We start from the raw sequence: 24,708 nt of genomic DNA, 5'->3' as shown, positions 1-24,708 counted from the left end.
CACCCTTATCCTCCTTCAGTCTATTTCTCAACATGGCAGCTAGTGATGGATCCAGTAAGGTCCTGAGTCATACTGTACCACTCCTCTTCCTGAATCCATCCAGTGGCTTCCAATCTCATGTTGAGCAAAAATCAAGGTCTTAATATGATATGAATTTCACCCCCCAGACTCACTATCAGCACTCTAACCTAATCTCCTATTACTTTCCCATTTCCCTTTTTTTTTTTTTTTTTTTTTTTTTTGTTTCATTGTATTTATTTTGACAGAGAGAGGGAGAAATCAAGCACAAGCAGGGGAGAAGCAGAGACAGAAGAAGAGAATCACAAGCAGGCTCCATACTGTCATCACAGAGACCCACCTGGTGCTCAGTCCCACAAACTGTGAGATCATGACTTGAGCTGAAATCAAGAGTCAGGCACTTAACCAACTGAACCACCCAGGCACCCTATTTCTCATTTCCATTTACTCTGTTTATCAATAAGATCTCAGGACCTTTGCACTCTGTTTGAGATGTTCTCCTAGATAACTCCAGGGCTCACTCCTTCATTTCAATAATAACACTATTCAATGTTACCTTCTCAATGAGTCATTTCTAGGCCACCCAATCTCAATTTAATTGCCTCCCCTAAGTAACTCCTACCCCCTTTCCTATTTTTTAGCCTTATCATGTTTTACTATCCAAAATACAATTTTCTGCTATATTGTAAGCTCCAAGAGGGCAGTTATTTTTTGTTTTGTTTGCTCCTGTATCTTTAGAGTACAGAAGACTATGTGGAGCATAGTAGGTGCTCAGTTAATATTTGCCCGAAGAATGGATGAAAGGATAAATGTATGCATTGAATCCTACATTTTCACTGATCATATAATGGATTTGGAGATAGGTTCCTCTGGGAAATAATGTGACTCCAAATTAGAGCAATAGCTAGTTCTAACCATAGTAAAATATCTTAAAGCCTACATATTAAATAATAACAGTAACACCTGGGAAATTTTTATTGAGGATAAATTCTTATACACAAGTACCTATTCTTATTAATAAGTTTGAATCTAAAAATGTATATGAAGGTCCATGTTATCTTGTCTCAAATGAACAAGTCTATGCCATTATTTGGTGGCTGCTAGAAAAGATGCACTTTGGCTATGGAATAAGATTGTTTTTTGTTTTTTTTTTTTAATTTTTTTTTCAACGTTTATTTATTTTGGGGACAGAGAGAGACAGAGCATGAACGGGGGAGGGGCAGAGAGAGAGGGAGACACAGAATCAGAAACAGGCTCCAGGCTCTGAGCCATCAGCCCAGAGCCTGACGCGGGGCTCGAACTCACGGACCGCGAGATCGTGACCTGGCTGAAGTCGGACGCCTAACCGACTGCGCCACCCAGGCGCCCCTGGAATAAGATTGTTTTTAAATCTACAAACTTCTAGGAAGTTAAGTTTAGAATTAAAAAAAACGTCTACATAATTCTGTTTATACAAACCTATGAGATACATATCAAATATAGAAATATAGAGAACATAACTTGAAATATACCATATTAACCTATTTTCTTAAATTTTACCATTATGCTATATCCATCTTCTACATATAGGCAGGCTTAGTATAAAATAATCAGCTACTGACAAATTGGGATTACCTTCCTACTGTTATAAACATTGTGTAAGTGCTCATTACTATGGATCACAGGGAAAAGACTAAGTGTGAATAATGAGATAAATGAATATACTTAGTCTTGGGTTTATTTTGCATAAAAGCAGAAATGAAATCTTGACCTCTTCAGTGAATATCTTTTTCCTTTTTTACTGTTTTTTCATAAAGTTCCTAATGTTACTGAACTTTATTTCATGAAAATAAGATATAGTAGTAAAATTAGCTCTTGCTTCTAAAAAGGCTTAGGACAATTAAAAAAAATTTTTAAATAGAGGACTATGAGACACTGGCCACTCAGGACAAGCCTCCGTTTATGACAATATAAAGGTGAAAAGACTTTGAGAAGACCAAACCCTAGGCACTGGCTGAAAATGCTGTAATATTTATCCTGCTTTTTAAAAATGCTATCAACAGACTACCCACATTAGTATCAACCTATTAAATACATAGTTCCCTTCACCCCAGTGTCTCATCTGAGGTCTAGTGAGCAGAATCTCACTGAGTAGAGGAATCCACACTTCTAACAAGCCTCACAGATGATCCTCATGTACAATAAAGACCACAGCTCTGTCCAAAAGGGGATTACAGCATCTTCTGCTAAACACATACATCCCAAGGGAGAAGTCCTAGATCTAAGGAGTATTCTGCCTTGGAAATGGAAGCTAAAGATTATTAAGGCAGGTTGTTTATGGCATCTTTTCATGTGTAACCTAATAAAAATGGGCCTCTTCTTTTAAATAAAGTATAATCATCCATTTGATCAGATGGCATGCAGGGATTAGGGGGACAGGGAGAAACCATACGGTTCTACCTTTACTCCTTTACCTTGGGAGTCACCATCAGAGATGAGTATTCTTTTAATAAAAATACTAAAAGTTTAGGGGCGCCTGGGTTGCTCAGTCAGTTAAGTGTCCAACTTTGGATCAGGTCATGACCTCGTGGTTCATGAGTTCGAGCCCCATGTTGGGCTCTGTGCTGACAGCTCAGAGCCTGGAGCCTGTTTCAGATTCTGAGTCACCATCTCTCTCTGCCTCTCCCCCACTCACACTGTCTCTTTCAAAAATAAATAAACATTAAAAAAATTTTTTTAAACATTAAATGTTTACTATGTGCAAAGCACTGGTATATAGTAATAAATGAAGCATGGGGTCTACTTTTGAGAAGCTCACACTAGGTTAATGGCTCTAAAACTAGGCTGCACAAGATGATCTTTTGGGGGATTTATAAAAATAGCAACGACTCAGTCCACTTTATTCAAATTAAAGACAATCGAAATGAGACCCAGACGTTTTTTTTTTTTTTTTTTTAATTTAAAGCTTTCTGGTTCATTTGTTTGTTTGTTTGTTTGTTTTGTCTTATTTTTGTTTTGTTTTGTTTCCCCTGCAAGTAAATCTCTATTTCTATGGTTTTACACAACTCCTACATCTACTACAGAGACTTGGGGAATCTGGGACTCTGCTTTCACAGAATTATTTTTATCTTGTCTCTCCAGAAATTTTACTTTATTTGTTGTTGTTGTTGTTATAAGCAAAATCAACTTACATAAGGATTTTTATTAAAAACAACAAATGACCCTAAATCTCTAATGTCCATTAAATCTTTCTAAAATCTAAATTTTGAATCTTTCTTGAATCTTTTTGAATCTTTCTTGAATCCTATGTTCTTTTTTAACTTTATTTAAATCCAAGTTATCTAACATATAGTGTAATAATGGTTTCAAGAGTAGAACTTAGTGATTGATTTATCACAAATGCCCTCCTCAATGCCCATCACCCATTAGTCCATATCCCCACCCAACACTCCTCCAGCAACCCTCAGTTTGTTCTCTGTATTTAAGAGTCTCTTCTGGTTGCCTCCTCTCTGTTTTTATCTTATTTTTCCTTCCCTTCCCCTATGTTTATCTATTTGATTCTAATGTGCAGCCAGAATGGAGACCTAAATCAGTTTAAAAATCACATTGGTAGGCCTCATCCAAGTACAATCACTTTCCAATGGTTCTGTAACCACCACTGTTTCCTAGAGTTTCAGAGCACCTTCATGTAAATTAAGGACTACAGTAAGACCAGGTAACCAGGTATTTCTTTCAGCTCGTATTCTATAATTTTAACTTCTGCAGTCATATTTTTAATTCTCAAGTTCGCTAATTCTCTAAATCTTTGTTCATGCTTGCATTATCCTCCATATTTCCAAGGATATTAATTATAATTTTATTTATAGTTCTGCTTTCTTTATTGTCTGTTTCCTTGGAGTTTTATTGATGTTGCATTTTTGTTTGTCCTTGTGTTTTGCATTGGAGGATTTCCTCAAATGTCTGGTGATCCCTTGCTCCCCATTCAGATTTAAGAGTGAGCCACTAAAAGAGTTGATTAAAAAATTCATATGTGGATAGATTTGCCTTGAAAGCTATTGGACTTCATTATGCTGTGATGGAATCATAATTCATTAGTGGGTCCCCAAATATCAGTCTTTTCTCCAGTCTGATGACAATTTGGGAGTGTGGGAATGGTACCTGGACCTCTCTCGCATTCTGCATATAAACTTCCACTTAAACCCTCCATTTTCTTCTTGTCTTACTTATAACTATGCAAAATTAAAAACATGCAAAAAAACATAAAGCACAGTTGAAAAAACTCCTACATACCCTTCACCCAGGGTCAATAATTCTCAACTCATGTCCAAATTTGTTTCTTAATCCTATCAGCTTCCCCAATTCTAACTCCAATGTTGTAGAGGAGAATGCAAAATATAATGTTATCAACATATACTTCAGCATGTATTTCTAAAAGATAAGGGACTCGTTTTAACATAAACACAAAACCATTTTTCCAACTTAAAACAATTATTTGATTCTTTATTTATTCAGAGTTCTAATTTTTGTGACTGCCTCAAATTTATGTGAACAATAATAAAAATAATTTTGTTTGTCTTAATCATAACCCAATTAAAGTCCACACTTACAAGGGGCCAATGTTTTTAAGTCTCTTATCATCTTATAATCTATAGGTTCTTCTCCATCACTTTATTTTATTCTCTTTCAATTTATTTGGTGAAAAAGCTAAGTTTTTGTCCAATTTCTGAGAATTCCCCACAGTTTGTATTTTCTTGACTATCTATGTGTCTCCTGTCCCTTGTACTTCCTGTAAACTGGCAGTTTGTTGTAAGGGCTTGATCAGATTCGAATTCAATATTTTTTCAAGATTACTTCATTGGTAGCCCTGTATACTTCCACCAGGAGGCACATATTATAACTGATTCTATCTATTCTACAATGTTAGCAGCCATTAATGATAACTGACTAGATCTAGTCATTCAGTAGGAATTGTAAAATGATAATATAATTCTATAATTCCTTCTTATTTATTACCTGAAATACTTCTATAAAAAGAGACTTCTCTCATGAATTATTTAGTTACCCTAAGATACAGTTCATATAGGAAAAGCAAGATAAATGCTTGGTTGTTTTTTTTTTTTCTTTCCTTCTACTTACCAGTTTCAAAATACCAAGTTAGACTCTTGCATCTTCAAATAATAATGAGTTTTTAAAATTCTAATTTTAAACTCATGGATTTAAAAAGATTTGAATTGGGGCGCCTGGGTGGCTCAGTCGGTTGAGTGGCCGACTTCGGCTCAGGTCACGATCTCGCACTCCGTGAGTTCGAGCCCCGCGTCGGGCTCTGTGCTGACAGCTCGGAGCCTGGAGCCTGTTTCGGATTCTGTGTCTCCCTCTCTCTGACCCTCCCCCGTTCATGCTCTGTCTCTCTCTGTCTCAAAAATAAATAAGAATTTAAAAAAAATAAAAAAAAAAAAGATTTGAATTATCTTAACTCATTGGAGTTGTATTGCTCGTTGAGACTGAAGTCATCCTATATTCGGTTGGTGGGAACCTGTTTAAATGAGCCCCTGAGTCCTTTTGATATGACCCTGGGTAATCCATCATAGCCCCCACTGCTTTCTGTTATAACAATATGCTTTAGGTTCTTCAGATACAATTCCTGCCCCAAACCTGGAATCAAACATTTCTCCAAGGAGCTTTCATTCTTTTTATCTGGAGTCTAGAAATACCCTCCATTTTTGTTACATCATCTCACACCTTTCCTCTTTTATCTCAATATCCCTAAATCCAGAGGCTCTCTCATTTGATTTCTCCACCAACAGACCTCACATCTTCTCCTGCAGTGGGGGTGAGAAAGTTGTCCAGCTATAGGAGATTGTGCTTTGTATCCAGATTATCACCAATCCTGCTGTTTTTAGTCCCACCTGCCACCTTCCAATGTAATTGATATTCCTGGGCTTTTTGAAGGTACTATAAGGTAAACTGGCTTTCTTGGTGGCATTCCTCTCTGAAGGTATTTACATAGTAGCTTCCTCCATTCTACCATTTTACATTTACCCATCAACTTTTACATTTACCATTTGCCCATCCACCTTACATTTTTGAAAACTGAACATATCTTTTATCTATTATCATCTCTTCTCTCATTCTTTTTGTGTTTGTAGTATTGCACCTTTCATAATTCTTTTACTTATTAATTTAATGGCGCTTTGGGAGTATTATGGGCTAAACTGTTGTCCCTCCAAAATTCATATGTTGAAGTCTTAACACCCAGTACTTCAGAATATAACTGTATTTGGAGATAAGGACTTTAAATATATAATAAGTTAAGATAAGGTTTTTAGGGTTGGCCCTAATCTTATATGACTGGTATCTTCATAAGAAAAGGAATTTTGAATATAGACATGACTGTGCACAGTGGAAAGATCACGTGAAGATGCAAAGACAAAATAGCTATTTACAAGCCAAGGGCAGAGATCTCAGAAGAAGTCACTGACAACACCCTGATTTTACACTTCTAGCCCCCAGAACTGTGAGAAAATAAATTTCTTCTGTTTAAGCCTCCCAGTCTGTGGTACTCAGTTATAACAGTCCTACCAAACTAGTAGAGGGAATGTAGCAGGATTCTCACACACAGACGGTGACACCGAGGATTTTCTTTCCAGGAAGCAACTTTATTTGTGCCGGCACCACTCAGCTGGGTTTATACCCGAAGAACCATGCCCCGAACGCCATGGGGTGTAGTTTTTTGTATCTTTTTTTTGTCTCCTATATATGGTAACCCACAAACATGAAGTCTGATTAAGTGGTCTCATGTCACAAGGTCATGAGGGATGTTGTTACGTACATGTTTAGCCAGGTTGCCTTGAGGCTTTTCTTTTGTTTTTGTTTTTATTTTTGTTTTTCTCCTTAGGGAGGGGATGCTACCACAAGAGGAAGCTAAGATATAAGCATGGATTCAATCTATCTTGTTCAACCAGAAGTCTGTCTGTCCCATTCCACAAAAACTAAAAATATAAAGGATTTCATGAAGCCAGAAATGTAGCAGAAAATATAACACTGGTACCAGCCAAGTCTAAGCGTTGTGGTGATGGTAATTCTTAGAAGGAAAAAGTTAGCTTTACAATATTTGACACCTAATAGTTCAATAATATTAATTGAATAGATGGAACTACAGATGGATGAATACCATCCATAACTTTTGACTTTTCTGCATCTCTCTTTGAAATACAGAAGATAGTTTGTAAGATCTCTGATATTTGCACAGAACATAGTAGCATGCATGTAGTGTCTGAACTTATGTCATGGACTTAAACTGATTATTCCAGTATAGAACTCAAAATAAAAAATACTCAAACTGACAATATTATGATTACCAAATGAGCTTTGGTGCATTAAGATCCAGAGAGAACTCTATTTTTAAGATTTTCTTTGTTTCAGGGAGCCTGGGTGGCTTAGTCGGTTGAGTGTTCAACTTCAGCTCAGGTCATGATCTCGCAGTTTGTGAGTTCAAGCCCCACATCAGGCTCTGCGCTGACAACTCAGAGCCTGGAGGCTGCTTTGGATTTTGTGTCTCCTCTCTCTCTGCCCTTCCCCACTCATTCTCTCTCTCTCTCTTCCTTTCTCTCTCTCTCTCTCAAAAATAAACATAAAAAGTGTTTTTAAATATTTTCATTTGTTTCTATACACTATAGTTTCATATGTAATTTAATTGTTGCTTGTTCTTCCATTTTGAAAATGGCCTCATTCTAAAGTTTTATCATCACATATCCGATACCCTTGCTATAATGCCATGACATTGCAGAAAAGGTGTGTGGGGTAGGGGGATTGAATGTCTTTTTACTAGCATCCATCTAGGTATCACAAAAAGGTTTTATTAGTTTAGAGGCTTTTCTTAGTCTATAAAACTCTCACTTCTGCAATCAATATTTTCTTAATGCTTTTAGCTCTCCCTATCTTTGATCCTTCTTACAAAAAAAATGAAGAAACTTTAATTCCCTATGTTTACTGAGCACCACTGTGTGGCAGGCGCTATATTCCTGTGTTATATTCCTATATATATATATTCCTATGCTGTATTCCAATATATTCCTATTCCAATATATTCCTGAGTTACCTCTAATCCTTAAATATCCTGTAAGATAGACATGATTCAAGTTTTCCCAATAGGGAAAATGAGATCCAGACAGATTAAATAACTTAGCTTTAAATACAACCAGTAGGGACACAAACGAAACTAAGGTCTGAGTAACTACAAGCCCCTCTTTTTTTTCCCCCAAGAAATATTACAAAAATGCAATATTGCAGACATCATGACAAAAATGATTGAAAACAATGATTGAAAAATATTTATTAACCTATTATTTAGTAACATGCCCTGTTTTATTTATTCTGGAATGCAGCCAGATAAGTGATCCCAGCTGATACCATATGGATTAGAAAAATGAGGCAATTGAGTCCAGCAAAACCAGAGAATCATTGTACTTGTGAAGGTTAATTCCAGTAGACCTGGAATTAGTGTGAGTTGTTTTGTTAAATTATCTACAAGGCACTGATCTTTGGTAAAGATATGAAACTACTGACTAATAGTCTTGCTTTGCAATTATGGCTCCCATAAGTTTCAGAGTGGTTTGTACCAGCTTGTTAGCATTGTTTATTAATAGCAGTGAGATTGATGATTTGCCCCTGGCCTTGGTGAGACTCCTGGAGGGCTTTACTATTGGTACTGGTTATGCAGCAAAATATCCCATGTGGCCAACAGAGTATAAGAAACTGTGGAAAGGTTCTGTTTTGGGCTCCCAGATTCTGAGCTGTTCATGAATGTGTTCATAATGCATGTCCTGATACGGCATTAGAGAAGGAAGACAATTAGAGCTCACTCTTGACTTCTCTGGAACCCTTGTAGCCTTTAACTATGAAGAATATTCTTACTTTAAAGTTGTTGATATTTGTATTTTTTTCCTGCAGTGGACTGCACCTTTAAGCACTGTCATTTTGGGCCCTAAGTCTTTAGCACTCAAACCCTATGTGTCACTATTAGTGTAATCATGAAAAATAAATTGTTTTTGTTGTTATATTGTTATTATTTTAAGACACTACATTTTAGGGTGACTGGTTATGCAGAAAGAAATTACAGAAATGTTACTAATATTTACTAAGCACCTACTATTTGCCCAGCATTATTTCAATTCACAGATACAGAAACTGTCACAAAGAAATTAAATTAATTCCAAAAGCAACAGAGTTTCTATGTACTTGAGACAGATCTTATTGGTTGCTACCACAATCCCAATTTCCAACCTCCCTTTCCACAGCCTTCTGCCAGATAATGGGGCCATGCAACACAGTCCAGGCTAATAACTGTAGGCACTTGTCCAATAGAGAAAACAGAAGCCAGAGCAGGACTGGAAGAAAGACAAGTTCAATATTGAAATGTTAGTTTTCTTGTTGTTATAAAACTTCAAGGTAGAGATGTCATACATACAGTAATTCATGGAAGACTAGAGCTCAGTGCAGAGTTCAGGGTGTAAATACATACTGGAAGCAATCTGTATATTTGGAAATGATCAGTACTTAGATGTGGTACCTGAAGCCATGAAACTAAATGTGGCTTCTGGGAACATTGTATAAAGAAAGGGCAAAGAATATTATGTAATATTTGTGATTCTTTTATATTATATATTTTATATCATTTGTTATTGTTTTATATTAATTTTATATTATATTCTTAATACCATTAATCTTTTTTAATGGTGTATATGAATTAATGAATCATTCTAATCTTCAGACTTCATTCTGATAATTTTTCACTTACCATATTCTTCAGCTAATAACTAGACTAAATATTTTGACAAGATTGATGATTACCCCATTTTCCAAAGCTAATTAAATGTATCTATTCTAATTCCTAAAAACAAGATTACATTCTGCTTCCTTTTTCTATTTTTGACACAATATAATAAGGAGAAACAAATTTATAAGCAACTTAAAGTGAAAGTTTGCAACTTAAAATATTTTCAGTATGCTTATATCAAAATCATTTTTGCTATATAATTATACTTAGCATTACATTCTTAATAAAAGAAAATAGGGGCGCCTGGGTGGCTCAGTCGGTTAAGCGTCCGACTTCGGCTCAGGTCACGATCTCGCGGTTTGTGAGTTTGAGCCCCGCGTCAGGCTCTGTACTGACTGCTCAGAGCCTGGAGCCTGTTTCAGATTCTGTGTCTCCCTCTCTGTCTGACCCTCCCCCGTTCATGCTCTGTCTCTCTCTGTCTCAAAAATAAATAAACGTTAAAAAAATTTTTTTAAATAAATAAATAAAAGAAAATAGCCTCTTCATTTAAATATATTGAATAAGTATGTTCCAGACATAGTTAACTCTTTAAGTGACTAACTATAATGCCTGATTAGCCAGAGAAATATATAATTCTTACTTGAGAGTATAGAAAGGAACATGTGTCTATTATTTCCATTTTCATAACTGCAACATAAATTTTGGTTCATTTAGACAGCATAATACCTTCTTTCTGATGTCAGGAAACAAACACCCATGTATGATTTTTTTTTAAGAACAAATTAAACAGAACCAAATCAAATAAACATGGTATGAAAAATTCTAAGAGAACAAAATAGATTTGAAAAGTAACTGTATTAATCAATAACAGCACTATAAGTGTCACTGAGTCTCAGATACAACACTTTGGTTATACATCACTGAAATTAGAAAATTAAGTAAGTGACAGGAAATACATTGTAGGATAAATCATAAACTAGTTAGCTTACCATATGTTCAGTAACAGAAATAAAAACAAAATAGCTTTTCCATGTATATCTAAAAGCATATCAGGAGAGGCAGAATTCAAATATAAGCTGCTAGGTTTGACTATATATTGTTGCTTTGGAGGATGGGGTTATTTTATGCAGTTTCAATTATTCCAACATGAAATTGAGCAAGGCTGATGAAAAGCTACTTAGATTCCTTAATATATCTGCTGAAATAATAGTTCCTATCAACACTGGTGTTTGGTGTTTACCAAAATATGGTAAATCTGAAGCTATCCTGCCAAGTTCTAAACTAGAGTAAAGATGACTAAGTGTGGCTATCCTGAAAAATATTACACAATGACCAACAATTATGTAAGAGTGTCGTGCTCAAGTATCTTTGACCAAGAGAAAACATATACAAATAGATTATATAGTTTTCCCATAATTACTATATCTTATATGATGGATTATCTGGTAGTAGTCAAGATTTATAATGCCTATTTTAGTAAATTAGTGCCATGTAAATATTCAGAGTTCCTTAACATTTACTACAGTGCAATGCAACATGAACTTCTGAATAGTTACTTATTATTGAGTATATTCTTCCTGCTCTTTGCAAACCCGAATTCCTCATTTTAAAGGTAAAAGAAACAATAACACTTAATGAATAATACATAGAAAACTGAACACATCCAAATAAAATAATGTTAAAAGTTCCAAATCTTAAATGGAGCTAAAGGACCACATAAGATTAATTGATATTACATTAACAAGGATGAAGAATTCAAATGTCTACTTGGAGCCAGGCAGGCAAATAAGAGTTTCATGGAAAATAGTACACTGGAGATCACTCACCCTCACTCCCAGGGGCAGCATTTAATCAGCTCCAATTGATTGTTGTTAGGATGTTAGGATGTTGTTGGTTGTTTTTGTTTTTGTTTTTAAGAAAAGCTGAAAATCTGGATTTGTATATGAAATGCTACAAGTTACAAATGTTGGCAATCAATTCCATTGTTTTATAACTACAAGTTGGCCATAGTCCACTTGATAAAGTTCAACCCATTGACTACTAGATTCCACTCTGCTTAGTCTTAGTTTAAATATATTAAAATATACCTCCTTATATAAATTCCTACATATACCTTGAAATATCACAAAATCAAAGGTTTGATAAATGAGTTGGATTTTTCCATGCCTTGTTGCAGTATCAGGATGAAATTATAATGTTCATAATCACAAGTGATTAGCAGAGACTGGATCTTTATATACATTGATAGTTCTGAAACTAGGATTGTCTTGGTCTGAAGTAATCTCTGAAATGCTGTGGAGGGAAGGGACCCAATTACTCATACTTACTTTCACTAGATTACTGTGCAGTGATCAGACTACTGAATCACATCAAGGCACTGCCTGATACCGTGAAGAGTCTGTTTTGTCTTCACAATTCTTATTGCTATGAGAGAGTTGATCTAACTTCCTGTGACATTCACAAGTTAGTGAACACAATAAATCAGAACTTTCCATACTCCTCTAAGAAGTGTATGGGGATATGTTGGTGGCAACCAAAAAATGAAGTGTGAAAGTAGACTCAGTTGGACAGATTTATAGACCCCCTGGACAGATAAGGTTGTAGATCAAGTCATCAAGTAATGAAAGTACCAGAATAAGAACTTGCACTGACTCTGTGTCATGGAATGTCAATATGGATTTCATAGGGATGGGAAGGTCAAGAAGATGATGGGGAAATTCTAATTCCCTAAATTGAGGATAGTTGTGATTACCCAAGAGCACTGAAACAAGACATTTAATACCCAAGATTAAGGAGATTCTTTGCCTATATCTTCAACTGCAGTGTTCATAAAGTTTGGCACCTATGTACTCCTTAATGGGCAATTAGTGTAAATGAAGAACACCAATTTAAGGTAAATTTTAGAAAATATGTTTCTTAATTTTATTGATAAAAAATAACCATAATGTTTTTAAATTAACAATAAAATAGGTTTTATTTCGATGAGAAGGATAATATTGTTTGCAGTCTTTCACCAAGGTAGCACTATGCAACTCAATGGGAGATAGTTTAATTTATAATTTAGGTTACATTTGCAATTGATTTCTCATGCTAGCTTCTACTAAATTAGAAATCTTAAATTCACAATCATAGATCATTGTAAATGTCACCAAGTGTTTCGTGCTTGCCAGATAAGTCTGGATATTCATATTAAACACAAATGGCCCAGAAATTATGGAGAGACGGCTCACTGCAGACTACTTTCAGCACTCTAATAGATGATAAATTCTAACATTTTACAGCCAAATGCTGGAATGTTGGATGTTTCAACTTGGAAGACAACAGTAAATGTATTTCTAATTCACTCTTATTTTCAGTTCTGGAAATTATTTCTTCATGCTCTGTTGCAGCATTTGGATGTGGTTTATATATTAGTTAAATAATATGTCATCAGTTTCTTTCTCCAAAAACTAAAAAAGACATTGAGCTGGGAAAAAGTCCAGATGTCAGACTCAAGTGATTGTATTGCAGCTTCATTGTCTTTAAAAATCCAGAGATGTATATTGTAAACCCATAAGCAACCACTACAAAATAAAGAAGTGTAGCTAGTAGGGGAGCCTGGGTGGCTCAGTAGGTTAAGCATCCAACTTTGGCTCAGGTCATGATCTCACAGTTCGTTGAGTTTGAGCCCTGAGTCAGGCTCTGTGTTGACAGCTCAGAGCCTAGAGCCTGCTTCAGATTCTGTCTCTCTCTCTCTCTCTCTCTCTCTCTCTCTCTGCCCCTCCCCCACTCACGCTAGCTCAAAAATAAACATTAAAAAAATTAATTTAAATAAATAAATAAATCCCACATGATAATCTCTGCATTTTGATTGAAGTGTTTAGGCAATTTGGATTTAAAGTAATTATTGATATGTTGACATATTATTGATAGATGCATAGTTGTTTTATACTCTCCATTTGTACCATCTGTCCTTTGGGTTTTTTCTCCTGTCATAGCCTTCTTTTGGATTAACTGAATATTTTTTAATGATTTTCTTTATCTCCACTACTATCTTATTAGTAATTTCCTTTTAATTCCTTTTTAGTGGCCTCTCTAGATATCTTTAACATCACAGTCTACCTTCAAATAATAGTATGCTTCCATATGTATAGTGTAAGAATTTTCTATCAGTATTCAATTTTCTTCAGACCTTACCTTGAGGTATTGCTGTCTCACATTTTGCTTCTACATGTGTCATAAACCCCCAGACATTAATATATTAATTATACTTTAGACAACAAATTATCTTGTAAAGAGATAAAAAATTTAAAACATCATTCATATTGGTTTATGTATTTACCATTTCTGGTACAGTAGGAGTCAGTGTCAAAGGAGTCTGCGTACGTGTAAATTTATTGTATCTTCTGGACATGCCTGGGTCTGATCTTTTATATGCCATTTCCATTTCATTGTACATTATTGTTGTACACTCCAAACCTTATGGCCATTTGGTTAGAAAAACCCAGTTCATGATGGCAAGCTTAGGCTACAATGGTCATCTGTGATGTGCTATGATTAGATACTCAGTTTCTATCAAGGCCCAGTAGCAAACCAGAGTCGTTTCTCACAAAGAAAACAGTTATCTGCAGAAGAAGACATAGAAGTACTCCAAAATCCTAGAGGTATATACTCTTATTTTCATATTAGTACTTGCTAGAATTTTTCTACTCTATTCTAATTTGCAACAGACACTTCAAGTATGATCAAATCTTCTGAATTATAAGGCCCAAGTGAAAGAGTAGCTTGCAATGCAGCCTGGACTTGCTATAGAACTTTCTCTTGCTCTAGTTAAAAACTGGCCAACTTACCTGTATCTCAGTAGATGAGCCAAAGTAACACACTCAAATGTCATATACATTTCCCCCTAAAAACCATAAAGGTGTGCCAAGAAGGGTACTTTTTTTCATAGTGGGGATGTGGAAGGACTAGGAACTTGCCTTTCACTTTGGAGGGGATATCCTAACATAATCTGAGCCACTAGACCCCAGAAACTTCACTGAGATAGAAGGCCCCTGAAATTTTATAGGGTTTATCTCCTGCTGTCTGGCTTGCTTATGTCTTCCTAAGGCATATAAAGTTCTTGCTACCTCCTGCTCATCAAATCTAATCATCCTAGTCCCATCAATATAGTGGGCCATGTTGTTTTACAACATATTTTACACAGACTGTGTCCAGGATAGCAGCTGCAATCTGCACCACAACCTGGTTAAGTTTATGATGATACACAATCATTCTCTAAAATTCATCTGACTTCTCCACAAATAAAACTGGATAGTTAATAGAAATGTAATAGGTATCAGCACTACTCAGTCTTTAAAGTCCTTTGATGGTGGCCCTAATTTCTGTAATTCCCTAAGATTTCAATACTGCATCAGGCTTAATACCTTGGCAGGGAAGAGAATTTCCAAGGGCTTCCACTTAACTCCTTCTACCATAATGGCCCACATCCTATATGTCAGAGAGTCACTCTGGCGATATTGGCAGTTCTAGGTATATCTATTCCAGTTACACTTTCAGGAACAAGAGTTACATACAAACTAAATCTATGGACAAACTTTTCCCTCTACGAGTCTAACTTCAGCTAAGACCCCATCTATCAAGTGACTACCATAATCCCCACTTTGACTATTGGACCACAGTGGCATTTTAAGCCTCCAAGAATTAGTATCAACTCAAAGTCAGCAATTGGTATTCTCCACAATTTCCTTTGCCCTAGACTACTCAAGTAATTGAACCTAGATCCCATTGTAAGAGGCTTGAAGAAGTATTTATAGAATACACATGTGGCAATATTGCTGGGTCCTCAAAGGCAACTCTGCTTCAGTTGACACTGCATCATAATCCTCCACAAGTGATAGCTCAATTGTGATACTACTTCATGCCATGAATTACTAGTATACTATTTCCCATTGCAAGGAAATCCACATTGTGCTCAAACCTTATAGTATGGCCAAACCAATTCCAAAATCTCATCTTTGGTTGTACAGCTTTTTGGACTCCCCTCCTAGTAAAATTCTGGATTTGTCAGAGGCCAACTGAGACAAAGAAGCCAAGATAGTAATTTGAACAGGGAATACTCAGTATAAAGAATTATTAACAGATAAAAGGTAATAACCCACTATAAGTAGTAAAAGAAGACTCTAAGAAATACAGTAATTGCTAATGGAAGAAACATTTACTACCTCTAGAACTGAAAGAGGATAAACATGGAAGAAACTAAGAATATGGAAGAAGGCAGGGCACCTGGATGGCTCAATCAGTTGAGCATCGGACTGGCTCAGGTCATGATCTCGTGGTTCGTGGGTTCGAGCCCCGCATCAAGCTCTGCACTGGATAGCTCAGAACCTGGATCCTGCTTCAGATTCTGTATCTCTCTCTCTCTCTCTCTCTGTCTCTCCCCCTCTCCTGCTTGTGCTCCCTCTCTCTCTCAAAAATAAATAAACAAACAAACAAACAAACAAACATTAAAAAGAAGAATATGAAAGAAGGCAACTCCCACAAACTAAGGCTGAAATTCTGACCTAATTGGAGACCATGTGGCTGCTACAAACTTCAGGGGATAGGAGAAGTCTGCTGCTGTGCCAAAAGGCATGACCTGATTCATAAGAAGTTGACCACTAGGGCACTAGTGTGCCAGAAATGGTCCTCCAGAAAGCACTCTCCATGGCATGGGTGGGCTAAAGGTTATCTGCAGGAAGCTGTCTCCTGTAGCAGTAGCAGGCTGAGACTGGTTCTCAGCCTGATAGGTGCCTGAGAAGCTAGCCTGAGAAGCTAGCAATTGACACTAGTCTGAACACTGTTGGAAACCGTACCATAAAAGGAAGAAAAGGCATACTAGAACCAGAAGACAAGCCCCTTCCTCCACTATTCCTGCTCTGTCCCTCTGGTACCATCTATTGACAAAATCTAACATTATGCCAGCTGGCAAAGGAGAAATGCTTACATATCCAACTCTAGTATCACAAAGCAGTACAGAGAAAGGTATATTTGGAGCTATGGGGCAATAAATAAATGATTAGCGCATGGAGCCAAGATGGGGAGCCTGATGAATACCCCTTAGTTTGAAGCTAAACTACTGGGATACAAAGACAAACCATAACGTAGTACGATATTTGATTCACCATTCTCCCTTCAAGAGATGAAACACCTTTTGTCAGAACCTATGGTACAGAGCTAAGCCAAACTAGAAGAAAATGCAATCTTAGAATCTCATATTAAGGGGCGCCTGGGTGGCTCATTTTATTGAGCGTCCAATCTCACAGTTCATGGGTTTGAGCCTGGCATCGGGCTCGCTGCTGTCAGTGCAGAGCCACTTCAGCTTCTCTGTCCCCCTCTCTCTCTGCCCCTCCCCGACTCTTGCTCTCTCTCAAAAATAACCTTTAAAAAATTCATATTAATATATAGGACACATAATTACACGTGCAAAGTAGGACTGTGCAAAATAGGACTCATGGTCATGCTAGAAATAGACCAAAAACCTACAATAATTTAATATATGTTAAAGTAGTATCTAAAGGAGTAAAATTGGATTAATGTATGTCTGTTGTTGGTACAATCAGTGGCCTTCCAGGAAAAAGGTAGGTCTTTCTGTAAATAAATAAAAATGTATTTTTCAATAAAGTCAAATATACTAGAGGAAACCATGTGAGAGGTATTTTAGAACAGGAAAGTATAGAAGGCATTTTTTTTTAATTTATCTATTTAAATTCAAGTCAGTTAACATACAGTGTAGTATTGGTTTCAGGAGTAGAACCCAGTGATTCATCACTTACACATAACACCCAGTGCTCATCCCAACAGGTGCCCTCCTTAATACCCATCACCCATTTAGCCCACCCCTTTACCCACCTCCCCTCCAGCAACCCTCAGTTTGTTCTCTGTATATAGAGTCTCTTATGGTATAGAATTTTAAATTATGATGTAAAACTCAAAAGCCATAAAAGGGAACACTGATAAATTTGACCATGAAAATATCCAAAACTTCTGTATTAAAAAAATTACCATAACCAAAGCCTAAAGTCAAATAACAAACTGGGAGCTAATATTTGCAACCCAATCACAAAAAGGTAAACTTTAATATAGTTAAATAAATAAAGTTCCTATAAAACTTTAAAAAGAAGAAACCTAATTTTAAATAGACAGAATACCAAAAAAATATGCACAAATGGTTGTTAGCCATATGAAAAGCTGCATAATTTCTCAGAATAAGAAAAATGCACTAGATGCCATTTTCACATATAAGATTTTAAAAGATCCAAAATTTGGATACAGACCACTTTACTGACCATAGGGGAATTACGAACACTCATATGTTTATGATGAAAGGGTAAGTTGGAAACATCTAGCACAATTTCAAATGCACACATTATTTCAAACATCAATTCTAAATTTAGGAATCATCCTATGGATAGAATTACATATGTGTAAAGGAATAAATACAAGGCTATTTATTTCAGCACAGTTTGAAAAATAGCAAAAGACTGCAAACAACATGATTTTGCATCCATATGGAACTGTCAAAGTAAATCATGATACATAACTATGATGCAATGCTATATACCCTTTTTAAAAGGGATATTCTTTGTGAACAGATATGAAAATATCCACATTTACTGTTAACTTTTTAAGAAAAGCTTCAGAAGAGCATCTAGAGTCTACTACCATTTTCTGTAAAAACACAAAAAAAGTAAAAATGTATATTACTAGTATGTGCATAAAATGTTTCAAGAAGTAATATAAATGAATGTAATTTATTTGCTGGGGTGGATATTGAGATATGGATACATAGGGAAAAGTGGTGGGAAGCAGACATTTCCCTACGTGAATGTTTAAGTATGTACTGATTTTAAACCATGTGAAACGTGTTGCTCATTCAAACATTTTTTTAACTTCAATTATTTTTATTAAAAAGTCAGAAGGAAAATTAATAATATAATGAACCTAAAGTTTAAAAGAAAGGAAATTAAAGTAACAGAAAATACTTCAGATATCCAAAACCTAAAAGCTGGTTCTTTGGAAATATTAATGGACTGACTTTTAATAACTTAAGAAAAAAGAATAAGGGTAGAAATAAACAACTTTAAGAATAAAAAAAGCAATGCAATAAAAAAATATACTGTTTCCATAGCCATAAAAGAAGATAGCAAACTTCAGGGCAAAATGTTTTTATATTTAGCTAAAACAGACAGTTTTATGTAAAATGGAATTAAAAATAATTAATTCAACATTAGAAAACCTGAGTGAGTTAATATTGATTAAAGAAACTCAATTAATATACAAAAATTTCCCCCTACAAAGAGACACTCAAGCCAAGGTTGTTTTATAAATAATTTCTACTAAGCTCTCAAGGAATAAAAATTTCTTTTTTTTATGCTAACTTTTTTAAAGAGTAGAAAAAGAGGACTTGTAGATTCTTCATAGAAAAACCAAAAAAGGAAAGCAAAAGAAAAGCATGTAACAATCCTACTTATGACACAGAAGTAAACATATCAGTAAAATTTAAAACTAATAATATATAATAAACTTCAATATCCATTCATGATCTTTTATAAAGTTAGCAAAATAAGAACAGAAGCATATTACTCTAAGCTAATAAAAACTATCTCCCAAAACCTACAGCAAACATCATACTTAAAAGTAAAATTTTATAAGCATTTCTATTTATTAGGAAGATGAAGATATCTTTCACTGATGCTAATCAGTATAGTATGTCTTGGTGAATGTGATAAAAGAAAAAGAAAAAATGAAGGAAGGAAGGAAAGAGGTAGGGAGGGAAAGAGTAAGGAGGGAGGACTGGAAAAAATATGTCAATGTTAGTATTTTTAAAACTGAAAAGAATCTATCCATAGAAAAAACATAAGCAAATTAAACAGGGCTGCTTGATCCAAGAATAAAATATACAAATCAACATTACTCCTATATGCCAACAATAAATCATTAGAAAACACAGTAAAAAAAAAAAAAAAAAAAAAAAGATGTAATTTGCAATAGCAAATAAAATAAAGGCTTATGTGATGTCTAGGAATAAATTTAACAAATATGTAGAAGACGTTTATGGAGAAATTAATAAATATTATCAAAGGACATAAAAGTAGTACTAAATAAATGGAAATATGTACCATGGTTTTAGATGGAAAGATACATAATAAAGTTTCTCTTACTGATGTGACGTATCACAGTGATTGACTTCTGAATTTTTAACCACTGTTGCATCCTGGGAATAAATACCACTAGACTGTGGTGAATGATTTTTTCAACATATTCTTAGATTCAGTTTGCTAGTATTTTGTTCAGGATTTTTGCCTATAGTTCTCTTTTTGTGTGGTATCTTTACCTGGTTTTGGTTTCAGTATAACGCTGGCCCCATAGAATGAATTTGGGACTTTTCCTTCCTCTTCTATTTTTTGGAAAAGTTTGAGAAGACTGGGTATTAACTGTTCTTTAAATATTTGGCTGTGAAGCCATCTGGTCCTGGACTTTTGTTTGTTTGGCATTTTTTGATTACTGGTTCAATGTCATCACTGGTAATTGGTATGTTCAAATATTTGATTTCTTTCTGCTTCAGTTATTCACAATGTTAAGTGCAACTAGGATCCCAATAAAGATTTGGTTTTGGTTTTGGTTGTAATAGTCTGATATTAATAGATTACAAATTTGTATGGAAAATCAAATATCCAAAGACAATCTGATATGTAAGAATTCAAGGTGAGAGCAGTAAGGAAGATCGTATTCTTTGTATGTGTATATGCTGTAGTAAACATATACATACTATTACAGATACAAACTAATGGAGAAAAGAGCATATAATTCAGCAATATTTTGATAGATACCTTTAAATATGAAAAAAGGATACCTCACACAAATAAACTAAAAATCTCAATATGCAGACTTAACAGCAACAGAAGACAATACACAATAGCCCATTTCAACAGGATAGGAAAAAGATTTCTTAGAAAAGGTATCCAAAATACCACAATGTATGAATTAAAAGATTGATAAATATGACTATAGCAAAGAAAAAAATAGTAACTGTATGGGAAAAGTCTATGAACAAGGTAAAAGGACTAGCTAAGGACTAGAAGATATTTGCAGCACATCTAAAACACATTGGGATTGGTGTTCAGAATGTATAACAACAGCCTACAAAAAATATGAACAGGAAATTGATAGAAGAGTAAACAGGAACAACAAATAAACATAGGAATATATGTCCATTTAAACAGAACTTAAAAAGACTCATATCCCCATCACAATGAGTTCAGAAAATACAAGTATTAGTGAGAAAATGGTGAAAAAGGAATTCTTATCCCAAAGCTAAAAGGATAAATCACTATCGTCATTTGGAAAGAAATTTGGTAATGTCCAATAAAGTTGAAAATACTTTATAAATCAAAACTGCTGTCTCTGGTTATACACCCATGTGTACCAGCACACATCAGCAAACACATTTAGTGCAACATTATTTGTAATAGCAAAAAATTGAATCAAACTAAATGTATCAATATGTACATTGGTAAATAAACTACTAGTCACACAGTGGAATACTATACTAGAGTAGAGGTAATTAAACAGATCTCCTTGTATAAATGTGAGTAAATCTTCCAATATTTGGGTGAAAAAGTATTGAAAAATGTGTAAAGTAGGATAGTATTTATGTAATTTTCTAAATAGATCATTTATTGATCAATATATACCCCCCAACAAACCTTAAAAAAAGTACTGAAGATATACACTAAATTCATGATGAGAGTCGCCTTCATAAAAGAAGGGAAAAGTGGGTACGAAATGGAAAACAATAGGGACTTCAGCGTTATGTCCTATATTTTAAAAAATAATCAAAACCAAATTCTATATTTTAAATACACAAGTATTTGTTACATTATTGTTTATATTTTTATTCATCACAAACTTTTCAAAAGTACATTCAGAGATTTAAAAACATTAATGAAGTGCAAATTAAGCCTGACCTAAAAGGTAAATGTATAAGTGATACATAAATATGGCTGATAATGTTTTTCCTGATGAGAAGGAAATTCTCTCAGAGATTATAGAGTCCCTGAAACAGTAGTACTCAATTAAATGTAGTATCAGACTCACCAGAAAACTCTCCAAGAATATACAAGTGAGGCCCTCTACCAACCCCATTAACTCAGAAACTAGAAATAAAAGTATGTTTTGGTTTTTGTTTGTTTTTTTAAAGCAGGATTCAAACGAACATCCCACTTTAAGAAAGGCACTGAGGAATGTCGGGAACAAGCAGACCAAAGGAGTAGCTCTCAAGGTTGGAAAGTATAAGGCAATATATTATAGTCTGGCCTGGTTTCTCCTGGTTTTCTCTTTTAACTCACAAGATAAAAGAAGATAAAATAGGTACAAGATTGTACAGAGGAACTCTAGATTCTTGAGAATAATAAGACTATATCTTAGATAAGAGTTCATATAATTAGAAATAGCAGTAAGGCAATTAATCCTGGCTAAGGAACAAATTTTCCCTTAAACTTGAAATGAAAAGAGCAAGTAGAGTTATATGTAGGTTTTTTGATATATAAAGCACAAGAAAGAGTACATAAAAAGTTTTGAGTTCTTTTTTCTCTTACAGAAGAATTTATGGAAACTTAAATTAGCTAAACAATACTAAATAAGAATTGAGTTCATAGAAGAATCTCCAATGGATACTGAACTAAAGTTTTAGAATAAAATGGTTCTGGGTCAGAATGTCAGGCCCTTCATTTACTAGCTGTAAACCTTGGCCACATTTCAGTTTCTCTGGTTTTAAAATAAAGGTAACTCTATGGGGTGCCTGTGTGGTTCAGTCGGTTAAATGTCTGACTCTTGATTTCGGCTCAGATCATGATCTCACAGTCGTGAAATCAAGCTGCAAATCAGGCTTAATCAAGCTCCACACCCAGCACAGGGCCTGCTTAACATTCTCACTCTCCCTCTGCCTCTGCCCCTCCCCAGTGTGTGCACACATGCATTCTCTCTCTCTCTCCCTCCCCACCTTCTCTCTCTGTCTCAAATAATAATAATAATAATAATAATAATAATAATAATTAAAATAAGAATAACAGGGGCGCCTGGGTGGCGCAGTCGGTTAGGCGTCCGACTTCAACCAGGTCACGATCTCACGGTCCGTGAGTTCGAGCCCCGCGTCGGGCTCTGGGCTGATGGCTCAGAGCCTGGAGCCTGTTTCCGATTCTGTGTCTCCCTCTCTCTCTGCCCCTCGCCCATTCATGCTCTGTCTCTCTCTGTCCCAAAAAATAAATAAACGTTGAAAAAAAAATAAGAATAACAATAAAAGGAACCAGGGCTCCATTAAAAAATGATTAAATACGTGTCTAATAAAGATGAGCTAAGAACATTTTATTATACTAGAAAACACAAAAGGGATCAAAGGCTGCCAGGTTTGAATAAAAAGAACTCAGGAGCTAAGTCAAATTAAGCTCCCAACTGCCAAAAATGGAAGACAGGACAGTAATAAGAATATTCATTGAAACAGACATTATATGTTTAACTCCATTAATTCATAACAATATTTTTAAAAGATCATTGGTCACCACTGGAGAATGCTAAACAACAATGTATTATTTTGAAAAGTGGAAAGTAAAAGGAATGAATCAAGCATTTATCTTGATTTTTCTATATGAACTACACCACAGTGTAACCAAATAGTTGTATGTATTTCAACTTAAAAACAAGGTGGAAAATTATAGAAGTTCATCATTTTTCAACTCCTAATAAATAACTGGGTATAGACTCTGATCATCAATGGCCACCAATATCACAAAAAGATAGCAAACAGACATCATGTACTTCCTGATGGAAGTATACAATCCCACATATGAAGTGGTCTTGCTGAAAAGATGGAACATTAATCTGATTAAGCCTCTAGATCTATATAGTGATTTGCAGGAAGTAAAAGAGACAAAAGAACATACTAAAGGACACCACTGGGAAATACTCAGCAAGGCCAGGCATGGGAAATTTAAGAGAACAATAACGTTTTTATTTCAATAAATATATAAAGAGATGGAGAAAAAGTCTATGTATTAAAAGTAAGCTAAGAGCCACATCAACCAATTACAAATGTATGAATCTTACTTGGATTCTTATTGAAACACAATTTTTTAGAAACATGAGGCAACTGGGAAAATTTGAATAGCAAATAGCAACTTGAGGATATTAAACTATTTTCATTTTGTAGGTATAATGCTTATGTTTTAGACAAACATATTGAAATGTTAACAGATTAAAATATGTAATATCTAGGATGTGCAACAAAATAGTTCAAGAAAGAGAATAAAGAGAAACATGATTGTGAGCTGAAAATTACTGAAGCTGGATGATGAGTACATGGGAACTGATAATAGTCTCTCCACTTTTGAGTATGTTTTAAATTGTTTGTATTACAGGGACCTGGGTGGCTCAATCAATTAAGCATCTGACATTTTTTTTAATGTTTATTTTTGAGAGAGAGAGAGATAGAGTGCGAGCAGGGAAGATGCAGAGAGAGAGGGAGACACAGAGTCCGAGGCAGGGTCCAGGCTATGAGCTGTCAGCACAAAGCCTGACGTGCGGCTTGAACCCAAGGGCCATGAAATCAGGACCTGAGCCAAAGTCAGATGCTTAACCAACTGAGCCACCCAGGCGTTCCAGCATCTGACTTTTGATTTTGGCTCAAGTCATGATCTCACAGGTTCATGAGTTCAAGTCCTGCATCAGGCTAGCATGGAGCCTGCTTGATTCTCTCTCTCTCTCTCTCTCTCTCTCTCTCTCTCTCTCTCTGCCTTTCCCCCACTTGCACACAAGTCTTGCTGTCTCTCTCTTGCTGTCTCTCTCAGTCTCCCCCCCTCTGAAAATAAACTTAAAAAAAAAAGAAAAAGAAATTGTTCATATTAAGTTTCTTAGAATAAAAA

General features: G+C 35.1%; 1 protein-coding gene across 1 annotated transcript in view; it reads right to left on the bottom strand.

The window, feature by feature from the left end:
• STPG2 (sperm tail PG-rich repeat containing 2) overlaps positions 1-24,708 on the bottom strand; it is a 554,759-nt gene that overhangs the window by 425,866 nt on the left and 104,185 nt on the right. The window lies entirely within an intron of this gene.

This window comes from Herpailurus yagouaroundi, unplaced genomic scaffold (assembly GCF_014898765.1).
Source record: "Herpailurus yagouaroundi ecotype Mexico unplaced genomic scaffold, PumYag 28, whole genome shotgun sequence".
NCBI classification, from domain to species: domain Eukaryota; kingdom Metazoa; phylum Chordata; class Mammalia; order Carnivora; family Felidae; genus Herpailurus; species Herpailurus yagouaroundi.
This window is presented reverse-complemented; position numbering and strand designations above follow the sequence as displayed.